Source organism: Ambystoma mexicanum, chromosome 11 (genome assembly GCF_040938575.1).
Source record: "Ambystoma mexicanum isolate Mex_15411 chromosome 11, UKY_AmexF1_1, whole genome shotgun sequence".
NCBI lineage: Eukaryota > Metazoa > Chordata > Amphibia > Caudata > Ambystomatidae > Ambystoma > Ambystoma mexicanum.
Genome location: NC_090934.1, coordinates 1,448,519,099 through 1,448,533,331, shown reverse-complemented (window position 1 = coordinate 1,448,533,331; position 14,233 = coordinate 1,448,519,099).

The window sequence follows — 14,233 nt, the reverse complement described above, 5'->3', positions numbered from 1 at the left end:
TGTGGAGTGCCTGAAACGGTGGGACATTTTTTGATTAGGTGTGAAAGACATGTTACGGAGAGAGAATTGATGAGGGTTTGGTTGACTGCGTTGGGTGTGGCTGAGCTGAATGAGAGGATTATACTGGGAGGTGATGGGGAGGGAGGCAGGAGAAGGAATAGTGTGATGTTGGATTTTGTGAGGCAGACGGGGAGGTGGGAGGAGTTGTGAGCTTAAATGGAGCCAAATAATAATTAGTGGGTATGGTGCACATCATCCTATAGGATGGGGAAGCGCCTGCGTGGGTCCGCCCATGCTTTCGATAATTAAGAAGAAGAAGAAGAAGGGAATGGGGAAGGCGCTAATTACGGCACCATAATTTACGGTGCCATAATTAGCTCCTAGGTCCCTTTGCGGGTTGTTTTTTTAACGCCTGCTAAAAGCAGGCGTTAAAGTGGAACGCGCAAAGGGACCTCGTAATCAGGCGTTAAGGGTTTAACGGCGCCAACACCTTTTACGGCGCCGTTAAACCCTTAACGCCTGGGTTGTAATGAGGCCCTATGTATCCACAATGGTGCATGCATACTGACAGCCTTTGCTGATTGGCAGAGGACCGATATAATCGATCTGCCAAATTTGACCTGGTAACTTTCATCTTCGCAACGTGCCCTGGACAATCTGAGGGATAGGCCTATGCTGTTGGTGTTGGCACACCGGACATTGCAAACTGATTGTTTTCACTACCACTAAAGGAATACTGATTCCCCGAGCTTGTGCCCACCTGATAGTAGCCATTTCTCCAAGGTGCTCACATTTCTGTTGAGCCCTCTTGGCCAAACCCTCCAAATCGTCTTCCTGAGCCTCCGCATCCACAGATGAAATCTTGATGTGTTCATCTGCAACAGAATTAAACCAACGTTCTAATGAATCTGTAGCACAATGCGCATCCACATGATACACAGTGACTTCACTCTGTGATAACATTTCCGCAATATCTTGCCACAGTTCTTTTACCCACAACTCTTTTGAATGAATATTCCACCGATTCTTTTGCCAGGTTGGCAGCCACACCGCCAACCCATTCGCTACTGACCATGAATCTGTGTACAAATGACATCGACCAGGGGTCTCTTGTTTCAATACTTGGTAAACTGCGAAAGTTCTGCAAACTGACTGCTCTTCCCTTTCCCTGACGTTATGATATGATATGATAGGTTATTTATAACACGCTTAATACCAAGAGGTTTCTAAGCGCGGACCCAGGGATTGAACCTGTGGTGCTCCGTGTCGTCTTGCTTCGAAGGCGAGCACATTGCCTACTGAGCTATCCTCCCTTTTTAGTCTTGGGATTGTATGACACCGCTTTCCAGTATCGCTCACTTACCACATAGCGGGCCAAGCCATCTGTAAACCAGGCATGCTCTGTCTGCTCTACGGTCAGATCACCATAAGGTACTCCCCATTTCACAGGAGACTCGCGTTTCTCAGACACTTCCGGTGGTATGTAATCTCAGGGTTGAAGGTTGGCTACTTGCTCATGTAATTTCGCAACCCCACCCTGCCCTGATTTAGCTCTGTCTTGAATGTACCATTTCCATTTAGTTATACTGGCTTCTTGAGCGTGTCCTATTCTGTGTGTTTTAGGAGAGCTCAACAGCCATTGCATAATCAGGATTTCCGGCCTCATCAATACATCATGCCCCACTGTCATTTGCTCAATATCGACAGGGGCCCAGTAACATGCCAGAAACTGCTTCTCGAACGGAGTGTATGAGTTACCAGCATCGGGCAATTTACGATTCCAGAACCCCAATGGCACATGTTTCCCATCCTGTTTCTGCCACACACTCCAGTTAGCTTAATTGTGTTGCACAGACGCATTCAATTCCACTTCGCCTTCCTTCAATGGCCATACATCAAGCACCTGCTGCACAGTGTCTTTCGCCAAATCAAATGCTTTTTGCTGCTCATCCCCCCACTGAAACTCATATTTCTCTTGTGTCACTTTGTACAGGGGGGCCAGTATCTGCCCTAAATGGGGAATGTGCTGTCTCCAAAACCCAAACAGCCCTATGAACTGCTGAGCTTGCTTTTTGTTAATTGGAGTCGTGAACTCAAGTATTTTCTGTCGGGCCTTCGGTACCATCCCTCGGTGCCCATTATGCCACTGATTCCCTAGGAATATCACTGTCTCAGCTGGCCCTTGAATTTTGTTTGGGTTAATTTCCCACCCTTCCTTCTTCAATCCTTCCATAATAACTTCTAATTGGTTTTGCACACTTCGCTCATCCTTGCCCTGAATCAAAATATCATAAATGTAGTGAGAGATTTGTATGTCAGGTTTACACGGTATCTTGTCTAAGTGCTCTTTCACCAGCCGGTGACAGATGGTCGGGCTATGTATATACCCCATAGGTAACCTTGTGAAGGTGTACTGACGCCGTTCCAAGAAAATGCAAACTGCTCTTGGCACTCTTCAGCAATTGGCACAGAGAACAATGCATTGGCTATATCTACCACTGCATACTAAGTCCCCTCAAACTTTTGGACATTCTCAATCAAGGTAATGGCATCTGGGACTGCAGGCACTAAGGGAGGAGTGTGTTCATTTAAATCCCGGTGATCCAAGGACATCCTCCAAGACCGTCCCCTTTTTTGACAGGCCATAGTGGGTTGTTCCACACGGTAGTAATAAGGCGTAACTCACCCGCCTCTACGTACCCTTTGATGGTGTCTGAAATGTCCTTGTGCCCCCCGGGAATGCGGTATTGTTTCATTGTTACCCGCTTGGTCGCCATAGGCACCTGCACTGGGTGCATCTTCAATTTGCATACAGTAACGGGTGTGCAGGTCAATGCACTCACCCCAAACTGATACGTTTTACCTCCAAGTCCCAAAGTCAACCCTTCCAAAATGTCAAATCCAATTATGTACTCAGGTATCGGGACAATCAACACTTGGTAGTTCTGCCTAGTCAAATTGCCTATTTTCATCTCCAACTCAGTTTGTACTGTGGGGTTCTCCTTCCACCCTAGCCCTGTAATGGTAAAGTGTCTGCCTTTGAATCGTGTTGGATTTCCATGAAGCAGAGAGGCCTCCGCCCCGGTGTCTATCAATGCACGCACCCCTTGCATATTTCCCGCCCCCCAAAAAATCTAAACATTACCATGGGGCCGCCTATCAACTTTTATGTGAGCGGACGCTGCCGGAGCTTGGCCGTAACCTTAGTCAAATTTTGAATGAGTGTAACCTGACTCTGCCTCTAACATTGCACTCACCACCTTCCTTAAATCAGCATATGTTGGCTGGTACGGGGAAGGAATGCCCATAGACTCTTCTTTCTGTTCTTCCTCAGGAGGGGCGAAAGGTGAGGTGTCCGTCTGTGGCTTAGTCACCACCTGTTTCTTGACCTGTTTGTAGCGCTCTTTGGTTGCAAGCTCTCTCTTTTTGTACAGTTTATACATTACCCTGGTTTCAATGGCATCAATTTCTTCTCGTGGCACACCATCTTTTAACAAGGCCAAAACCATGTCCTTTCTGGACACTCTGGAGTCTCTACTATCTTGCCTCCTGCTTTCAGTTCTTCTCTCACTACGCCCCTCTCTCTCCCGCGGCTTGTCTTCACTCTTGTCCCACTCCCCTAAGTCTGGCAGTTGCCAGATGGCATCCACTACTTCATCAGTGGGTTTGCCCGTCATACCTACTAGCAATGTCATAATGACACTTTTGTATGCGGGTGGGGCAGCTATGATCACCATATTCCTGGTTAAAACTGAAAGCTGTACGGCCCCCATGTGTCCTGGTTCATCTACGTCAGGGGTGCACAACTGATTTTGACAGAGGGCCGAAAGTACCTTACATGAGGGCTATAGTGGGCCGAAAAGTAAAAGTGGGCGGGGCGGTAGACGGGACATGTCAGGAGGCTTTTTCAACCCCCAATTTGTATTAAACACATTGAAAAAGATATGTTTTTGAGGGGTAACGATTTTTATTGCATTTCAAACTTACATTTTGTACTACACATTTTCCATTGCTATCATTTATTTCGATTTAGTTATTGTATATCGTCTGTTTAATTAAATTATATATATTTTATTGACCCTTGATTGGACATTCCGTTATTTTGGACTGCTATAGTTTGCTGTTTGGGTTACCCAAGAGGAGTATGGCCTTCGTTGAGTCAGGTTTCCTCAAAAAAGCAAAGGATGTACATCTCCTAACTGTGCCTGTTTTAGCTTTATTATTGAGTTCACTCTTGGAGTGCAACACTATGCCCCATGGCTCCCATCCCCAACCAAACACTATGCCCCATGGCCCCCTCACCCCCAACCAAACACTATGCCCCATGGCCCCCTCACCCTCAACCAAACACTATGCCCCATGGCCCCCTACCCCCAACCAAACACTATGCCCCATGGGCCCCTCACCCCCAACCAAACACTATGCCCCATGGGCCCCTCACCCCCAACCAAACACTATGCCCCATGGCTCCCACCCCAACCAAACACTATGCCCCATGGCCCCCACCAAACACTATGCCCCATGGGCCCCTCACCCCCAACCAGACACTATGCCCCATGGGCCCCTCACCCCCAACCAAACACTATGCCCCATGGCTCCCACCCCAACCAAACACTATGCCCCATGGCCCCCACCAAACACTATGCCCCATGGGCCCCTCACCCCCAACCAAACACTATGCCCCATGGCTCCCACCCCAAACAAACACTATGCCCCATGGCCCGCTCACCCCCAACCAAACACTACGCCCCAAACACACTCAAGCATGCACCCATACAGACCTGAACCCCCCACCCCCCAAATCAGCACACACACAAACATGCACCCATACAGACCCGAACCCCCCACCCCCCAAATCAGCACACACACAAACATGCACCCATACAGACCCAAACCCCCACCCCCCAAATCAACACACATACAAACATGCACCCATACAGACCCGAACCCCCCACCACCCCAAATCAGCACACACACAAACATGCACCCATACAGACCCAAACCCCCCACCCCCCAAATCAGCACACACACAAACATGCACCAATACAGACCCAAATCCCCCACCCCCCAACTCAGTACACACACAAACATGCACCCATACAGACCCGAACCCCCACAAACATTCATAAACATCCGACACACCCCCCCACCCATCCGACACACTCCCCCACCCCCGCATCTCAACATGCACTCAAAATACATTAAAACACAAACATTCAAACACATCCGACACAACCCCCCACCCCCGCATCGCAACATGCACTCAAAATACATTGAAACACAAACATTCAAACACATCCGACACACCCCCCCACCCCCGCATCTCAACATACACTCAAAATACATTAAAACACAAACATTCAAACACATCCGACACACCCCCCCACCCCCGCATCTCAACATGCACTCAAAATACATTAAAACACAAACATTCAAACACATCCGACACACCCCCCACCCCCGCATCTCAACATGCACTCAAAATACATTAAAACACAAACATTCAAACACATCCGACACACCCCCCCACCCCCGCATCTCAACATGCACTCAAAATACATTAAAACACAAACATTCAAACACATCCGACACACCCCCCCACCCCCGCATCTCAACATGCACTCAAAATACATTAAAACACAAACATTCAAACACATCCGACATACCCCCCCACCCCCGCATCTCAACATGCACTCAAAATACATTAAAACACAAACATTCAAACACATCCGACACACCCCCCCACCCCCGCATCTCAACATGCACTCAAAATACATTAAAACACAAACATTCAAACACATCCGACACACCCCCCCACCCCCGCATCTCAATATGCACTCAAAATACATTAAAACACAAACATTCAAACACATCCGACACACCCCCCCACCCCCGCATCTCAACATGCACTCAAAATACATTAAAACACAAACATTCAAACACATCCGACACCCCCCCACCCCCGCATCTCAACATACACTCAAAATACATTAAAACACAAACATTCAAACACATCCGACACACCCCCCCACCCCCGCATCTCAACATGCACTCAAAATACATTAAAACACAAACATTCAAACACTACCGACACACCCCCCCACCCCCGCATCTCAACATACACTCAAAATACATTAAAACACAAACATTCAAACACATCCGACACCCCCCCCACCCCCGCATCTCAACATGCACTCAAAATACATTAAAACACAAACATTCAAACACATCCGACACCCCCCCACCCCCGCATCTCAACATGCACTCAAAATACATTAAAACACAAACATTCAAACACATCCGACACACCCCCCCACCCCCGCATCTCAACATGCACTCAAAATACATTAAAACACAAACATTCAAACACATCCGACACACCCCCCCCACCCCCGCATCTCAACATACACTCAAAATACATTAAAACACAAACATTCAAACACATCCGACACACCCCCCCACCCCCGCATCTCAACATGCACTCAAAATACATTAAAACACAAACATTCAAACACATCCGACACACCCCCCCACCCCCGCATCTCAACATGCACTCAAAATACATTAAAACACAAACATTCAAACACATCCGACACACCCCCCCACCCCCGCATCTCAACATGCACTCAAAATACATTAAAACACAAACATTCAAACACATCCGACACACCCCCCCACCCCTGCATCTCAACATGCACTCAAAATACATTAAAACACAAACATTCAAACACATCCGACACCCCCCCACCCCCGCATCTCAACATACACTCAAAATACATTAAAACACAAACATTCAAACACATCCGACACACCCCCCCACCCCCGCATCTCAACATGCACTCAAAATACATTAAAACACAAACATTCAAACACTACCGACACACCCCCCCACCCCCGCATCTCAACATACACTCAAAATACATTAAAACACAAACATTCAAACACATCCGACACCCCCCCCACCCCCGCATCTCAACATGCACTCAAAATACATTAAAACACAAACATTCAAACACATCCGACACCCCCCCACCCCCGCATCTCAACATGCACTCAAAATACATTAAAACACAAACATTCAAACACATCCGACACACCCCCCCACCCCCGCATCTCAACATGCACTCAAAATACATTAAAACACAAACATTCAAACACATCCGACACACCCCCCCACCCCCGCATCTCAACATACACTCAAAATACATTAAAACACAAACATTCAAACACATCCGACACACCCCCCCACCCCCGCATCTCAACATGCACTCAAAATACATTAAAACACAAACATTCAAACACATCCGACACACCCCCCCACCCCCGCATCTCAACATGCACTCAAAATACATTAAAACACAAACATTCAAACACATCCGACACACCCCCCCACCCCCGCATCTCAACATGCACTCAAAATACATTAAAACACAAACATTCAAACACATCCGACACACCCCCCACCCCCGCATCTCAACATACACTCAAAATACATTAAAACACAAACATTCAAACACATCCGACACACCCCCCCACCCCCGCATCTCAACATGCACTCAAAATACATTAAAACACAAACATTCAAACACATCCGACACACCCCCCCACCCCCGCATCTCAACATGCACTCAAAATACATTAAAACACAAACATTCAAACACATCCGACACACCCCCCCACCCCCGCATCTCAACATGCACTCAAAATACATTAAAACACAAACATTCAAACACATCCGACACACCCCCCCACCCCCGCATCTCAACATGCACTCAAAATACATTAAAACACAAACATTCAAACACATCCGACACCCCCCCCACCCCCGCATCTCAACATACACTCAAAATACATTAAAACACAAACATTCAAACACATCCGACACACCCCCCCACCCCCGCATCTCAACATGCACTCAAAATACATTAAAACACAAACATTCAAACACTACCGACACACCCCCCCACCCCCGCATCTCAACATACACTCAAAATACATTAAAACACAAACATTCAAACACATCCGACACCCCCCCCACCCCCGCATCTCAACATGCACTCAAAATACATTAAAACACAAACATTCAAACACATCCGACACCCCCCCACCCCCGCATCTCAACATGCACTCAAAATACATTAAAACACAAACATTCAAACACATCCGACACACCCCCCCACCCCCGCATCTCAACATGCACTCAAAATACATTAAAACACAAACATTCAAACACATCCGACACACCCCCCCCACCCCCGCATCTCAACATACACTCAAAATACATTAAAACACAAACATTCAAACACATCCGACACACCCCCCCCACCCCCGCATCTCAACATGCACTCAAAATACATTAAAACACAAACATTCAAACACATCCGACACACCCCCCCACCCCCGCATCTCAACATGCACTCAAAATACATTAAAACACAAACATTCAAACACATCCGACACACCCCCCCACCCCCGCATCTCAACATGCACTCAAAATACATTAAAACACAAACATTCAAACACATCCGACACACCCCCCCACCCCTGCATCTCAACATGCACTCAAAATACATTAAAACACAAACATTCAAACACATCCGACACACCCCCCCACCCCTGCATCTCAACATGCACTCAAAATACATTAAAACACAAACATTCAAACACATCCGACACCCCCCCACCCCCGCATCTCAACATACACTCAAAATACATTAAAACACAAACATTCAAACACATCCGACACACCCCCCCACCCCCGCATCTCAACATGCACTCAAAATACATTAAAACACAAACATTCAAACACTACCGACACACCCCCCCACCCCCGCATCTCAACATACACTCAAAATACATTAAAACACAAACATTCAAACACATCCGACACCCCCCCCACCCCCGCATCTCAACATGCACTCAAAATACATTAAAACACAAACATTCAAACACATCCGACACCCCCCCACCCCCGCATCTCAACATGCACTCAAAATACATTAAAACACAAACATTCAAACACATCCGACACACCCCCCCACCCCCGCATCTCAACATGCACTCAAAATACATTAAAACACAAACATTCAAACACATCCGACACACCCCCCCACCCCCGCATCTCAACATACACTCAAAATACATTAAAACACAAACATTCAAACACATCCGACACACCCCCCCACCCCCGCATCTCAACATGCACTCAAAATACATTAAAACACAAACATTCAAACACATCCGACACACCCCCCCACCCCCGCATCTCAACATGCACTCAAAATACATTAAAACACAAACATTCAAACACATCCGACACACCCCCCCACCCCCGCATCTCAACATGCACTCAAAATACATTAAAACACAAACATTCAAACACATCCGACACACCCCCCACCCCCGCATCTCAACATACACTCAAAATACATTAAAACACAAACATTCAAACACATCCGACACACCCCCCCACCCCCGCATCTCAACATGCACTCAAAATACATTAAAACACAAACATTCAAACACATCCGACACACCCCCCCACCCCCGCATCTCAACATGCACTCAAAATACATTAAAACACAAACATTCAAACACATCCGACACACCCCCCCACCCCCGCATCTCAACATACACTCAAAATACATTAAAACACAAACATTCAAACACATCCGACACACCCCCCCACCCCCGCATCTCAACATGCACTCAAAATACATTAAAACACAAACATTCAAACACATCCGACACACCCCCCCACCCCCGCATCTCAACATGCACTCAAAATACATTAAAACACAAACATTCAAACACATCCGACACACCCCCCACCCCCGCATCTCAACATACACTCAAAATACATTAAAACACAAACATTCAAACACATCCGACACACCCCCCCACCCCCGCATCTCAACATGCACTCAAAATACATTAAAACACAAACATTCAAACACATCCGACACACCCCCCCACCCCCGCATCTCAACATGCACTCAAAATACATTAAAACACAAACATTCAAACACATCCGACACACCCCCCACCCCCGCATCTCAACATACACTCAAAATACATTAAAACACAAACATTCAAACACATCCGACACACCCCCCCACCCCCGCACCCCCGCATCTCAACATACACTCAAAATAAATTAAAACACAAACATTCATACACACAAACATAAAGCAAAACAAACCCGACACACAAACACAAACAGACCACTTACCGGAGACGTGCTGGAAGGCAGGCAGGTAAGCTGGAATCGCACTACGGCTGGCATGGTCCAAGGCTGAAATGCCTTCCGGCATCAAGCCTTATGGGCCACGCCAGCCGTAGTGCTGCTGGCCCTCCATTGGTGCAGCACACACGCATTACGTGGCTCGTAGGAGCGACGTGATGCGTGTGTGTGCTAGCCAATGAGGGCCAGTGTTTTCACCGGCCCGGAAGACAACAAAGACTTTCCTAATGGAGGGCGGCCGCGGGCCGCCCTCCATTAGGAAAGTCTTTGTGCCTCGCGGGCCGGTCAAAAGGGCATGGCGGGCCGCAACTGGCCCGCGGGCCGTATGTTGTGCACCCATGATCTACGTGAATTGCCTCCTTCATAGCATGCTCTCTGACCTTTTGAATCGCTTCTTTCAAAGTGTATCACTTCTTTTCCCCACTGGGCCAGTCTGTGGTAATAGGATTCTTGCGCTTACATGCCTGGGCTGCTAGATGCAACAAAGACACCTGTGAAGCCTGCCTGTCATCCTCAGGGGGTGGCCCTGCTCTTAAGATCTCCTATACACTGGTGTCAGTTGACAAAGGCAAAAAGAGCAGTGAGTCTGTGAAATCAACCAACAACTCTGTGGTGCACCCATCTAGCAATCTCACCATCCATGTCAGTAAAGGTTCCCCTGACTTTTGCCTAAAATGAGTAATGATTTCCCCAACCTCCTGCTGAGTGTAATCTTCCAGCGTGGTTAAATCCACAACCCCGCCTGCAGGATTCTGCGGGTGGGGTCTGGCATGCCGTCTTCTAACCAGCTTAGCCGGCACTGTCTTTTGATTAAGTTCTGCTTTAGAATCTGACTCACTTGCCAAGCTACTCTCTGGACTTGTTGAGTCAAAAATATCTCCATCCCACTTATCAGGGTCCCAATCCACACCTGCGGTAGCGATTACAGCTGCCACTTTCCTTTGGTTGACCCCCTCCTTGTCGTTTCCTATATTTGTACCGGGCCACTCTAACTGCTGCCCTCTCTGCCACAGCCTGATATTTATCAGCCTTGTCTTTAAAAAGCTTCATTTGTAATTGTTGCATTAACGCAATCTGCCGTTCAGCAGCCAACTCTTTTTCTAATCGCAAAATATGCTCTTTCATTTCCAAAAACATTACCTCTGACGGAGTGGCTTCTCCTAAGCCATCGTCTCATGTTTCACTCAATCCCACACCACATGCCCAAACCTAGGCCAACTTATCATATGGGCTCTTAGCCCACTCTGGAATCATAACATCGGGACATTCACCGCCAGCGGGAACACCCATTTTCCTGAACAAACTATTCATCATTACAGTAATTTGCAAAAACTTTTTTTTCTTTTTCCTCTGCAATTACTCCTTCACTCTCGCAAGCATGCACACACAAAAAAAACAGATTAATACAGTCTGACACTCACTGCCAAATTAAAACAAACTTTTGCGTGCAATGTAAGCGAAGCCTATCTGAGTTCAAACAGATTCTTTAATATTTGGAGCAATTCATCACAAATATCCCATCCTCGTCGCCAAATTATGAATTGCTCGCCAAGAGTGCACGGACAGTTATTTATCACCAGTACATTTGCAGAGCAGAGCAAATACCTTGAATGCAGGTAGACGAATCAATGACTTACACACACACACGCGCAATTAGAGGAAAAGGAGCACTTATATGGCTATTTATTCATAGTTAAACATACATAAGCAATAAGTAATAACACAGAAATAAATCACAGAACAGATAGTAAGTTAGCAAGAATACATCTCCATGGGCGTAACTGAATTCCTCATCGCGCCAGAAGCGGCTGAAAGACCCCGGTAACAGCCAGGCTGAGAACACAACAACCCACGGGGATTTTTGGAACAAGGCACCCCCGTCCGACTGAGGTCTTTGTGCTTTTTACCACCTGACCTTTCCAGAGCTCCGCATATATGCCCTCCTCAAAAGGGGGGCGATTTCTCAAACCTTCTGGCATTAGCGCTTGCGCATTGATGAGTGACCGCTGGTTGCCGGCTGGGTCAACCGACAGTAACCACAAGGAGCAAAGCGCTTCCCTCTCCTAGAGCACCACAGAAAACAATTCCATAACTCATCTTCAACCTTGGCACAGGAATAACATACCTTCCTATCGGGTACCAGCCGGCACCTGTGGATCCTAGCTTTCCCAGCGCTGTGTCCTTGGCTGAGGCATGCATACCAGTCTCAGCAACGAATAACGTTGAAAACATGTTTTTCAGCAAGTGCAGCTTCCACTCAGGCATGGAATAAATATCCATTAGGGCTCTGAGTGCCCCCAGAATGCACTGCACACCAGCGCCATGTTTTAGCTATAGCATCACACTGACCAACAAAGTATCAGAGTCTATCCCCTGCTTCACCACATGTGCAAGCCACATTGCCAGTCTAACAGGCAATGAGGCCATGCATATTCTGTGTACACCCTCAGCAGACACCACTCTCACCTTGCATGAATCGTTCTCACTGGCCCATAACTGACCCTGTCCATCAGACAAAATGTGTGTAGGGTGACCCTTCAATATTTTGCATTAGTGTCTTGCTAGCCCATGCACAAGAATGCATGATGACTGACAGCATGACATTGCCCATCCAACAGATTAACAATCGACTGTGTGGCCCAGAGGGGGAGTGAGCTCACAAAGGGCATCTGGCATTTGCTGAATCTATGGGCACCAGCATTCTCCTCCTCCTGAAAACACATCTGGGTCCAGGAGTCTGAGCCTTCCACCTCTGTCACCCCCATGGAGGGATCATTGGCAGGGAGCCCACAGCTCCGCTCCTTGAACAATGTGACCTGTACACTGACCAAGTAGGCTGGCAAGGACAAGAGGCCATGAACATGACTCATCTAATCTCAACACTATTTCAATGGGCACTAGGGAAGTGGGGGTATGGGTGTTGGGTATGAGGGAGGTGGTTGTAGGTGTTGGAGGTGGGGGAGGTGGGTAGATATGGGTGTTGGTATGGATATTTTGCACAGCTCAAGATAAAACACAAGTTCACTTGAACAAATGCAAGGACAATTCTTTTTGTGCAAAGGCGATATATTCAAAACGTGTCTATAATGAAAAGTGAAAAGCAGGTGAAAAAGTAAAGTGTCTAGAAATAATTGTCAATTCGTTCTTACCGCACCAGACATCCATTCCTTACTTCCTCACCGGCATTGTGTGGAAGTGCTTCAACTGCAGACAGTCCGTCATTGTCCAGTGGGGAGGCATGTCCTCATCAGGGGCAGGGGTACATTTTGTCTGAGGCAGATGTTGTGCAGCATGGCACACACAACCAATATTTGGCCAACCTTCTCTGGCCTGCACATCATGGCCCTCTCCGGACCAGTGGAGACATCGGCAAGGTCACTTCAGCAGGCCAAAAATGTGCTCTATGAAAAGCCTGATCCTGACATGTGCCTCTCTGTAGGCCATCTCCTGTGACATACGTGGATTGTGCACAAGTGTCATCAGCCATTGGAGCTGGGGGTAACCAGAGACACCTGCAAGTGCAATGTTCACAGATCTCACTCCCAGTGCATTGAGGATACATGGCATGTTACATGGCATGTTGATGGGCAATCTCTTGAAGCAGTAATTGTGCATTGCTGTACAGCATGGTTTTACATCCCAGTAATTGAAAGCAGTGTTACATACAATTGGTGTGCAAATGCAGTGCCACTTTGAGATACACGGTGCACATGTCATGATCCCTGTCCCTAACCCTCTTAGGCAAAACACTGGAGCCAGGCTACGATCCTCCATATTGGCCTTAAAGGCCTCCCCATCTCATCTGAGACCCTTTTGGAGTCAGCCCTGGCGCCTTTGGCGCCAGGCTCATACATGTTCAGAGAAAAGACTTGAGAACTGGACTTGGTAATGGACTTTGGTGCAATATGGATGCCCCCACATAGCTCAGTTCTATGAATTGTGCTATGCGGTCTAGCTTTTTGGGTGTGGTTAGGCCTAGGGATACCTGGG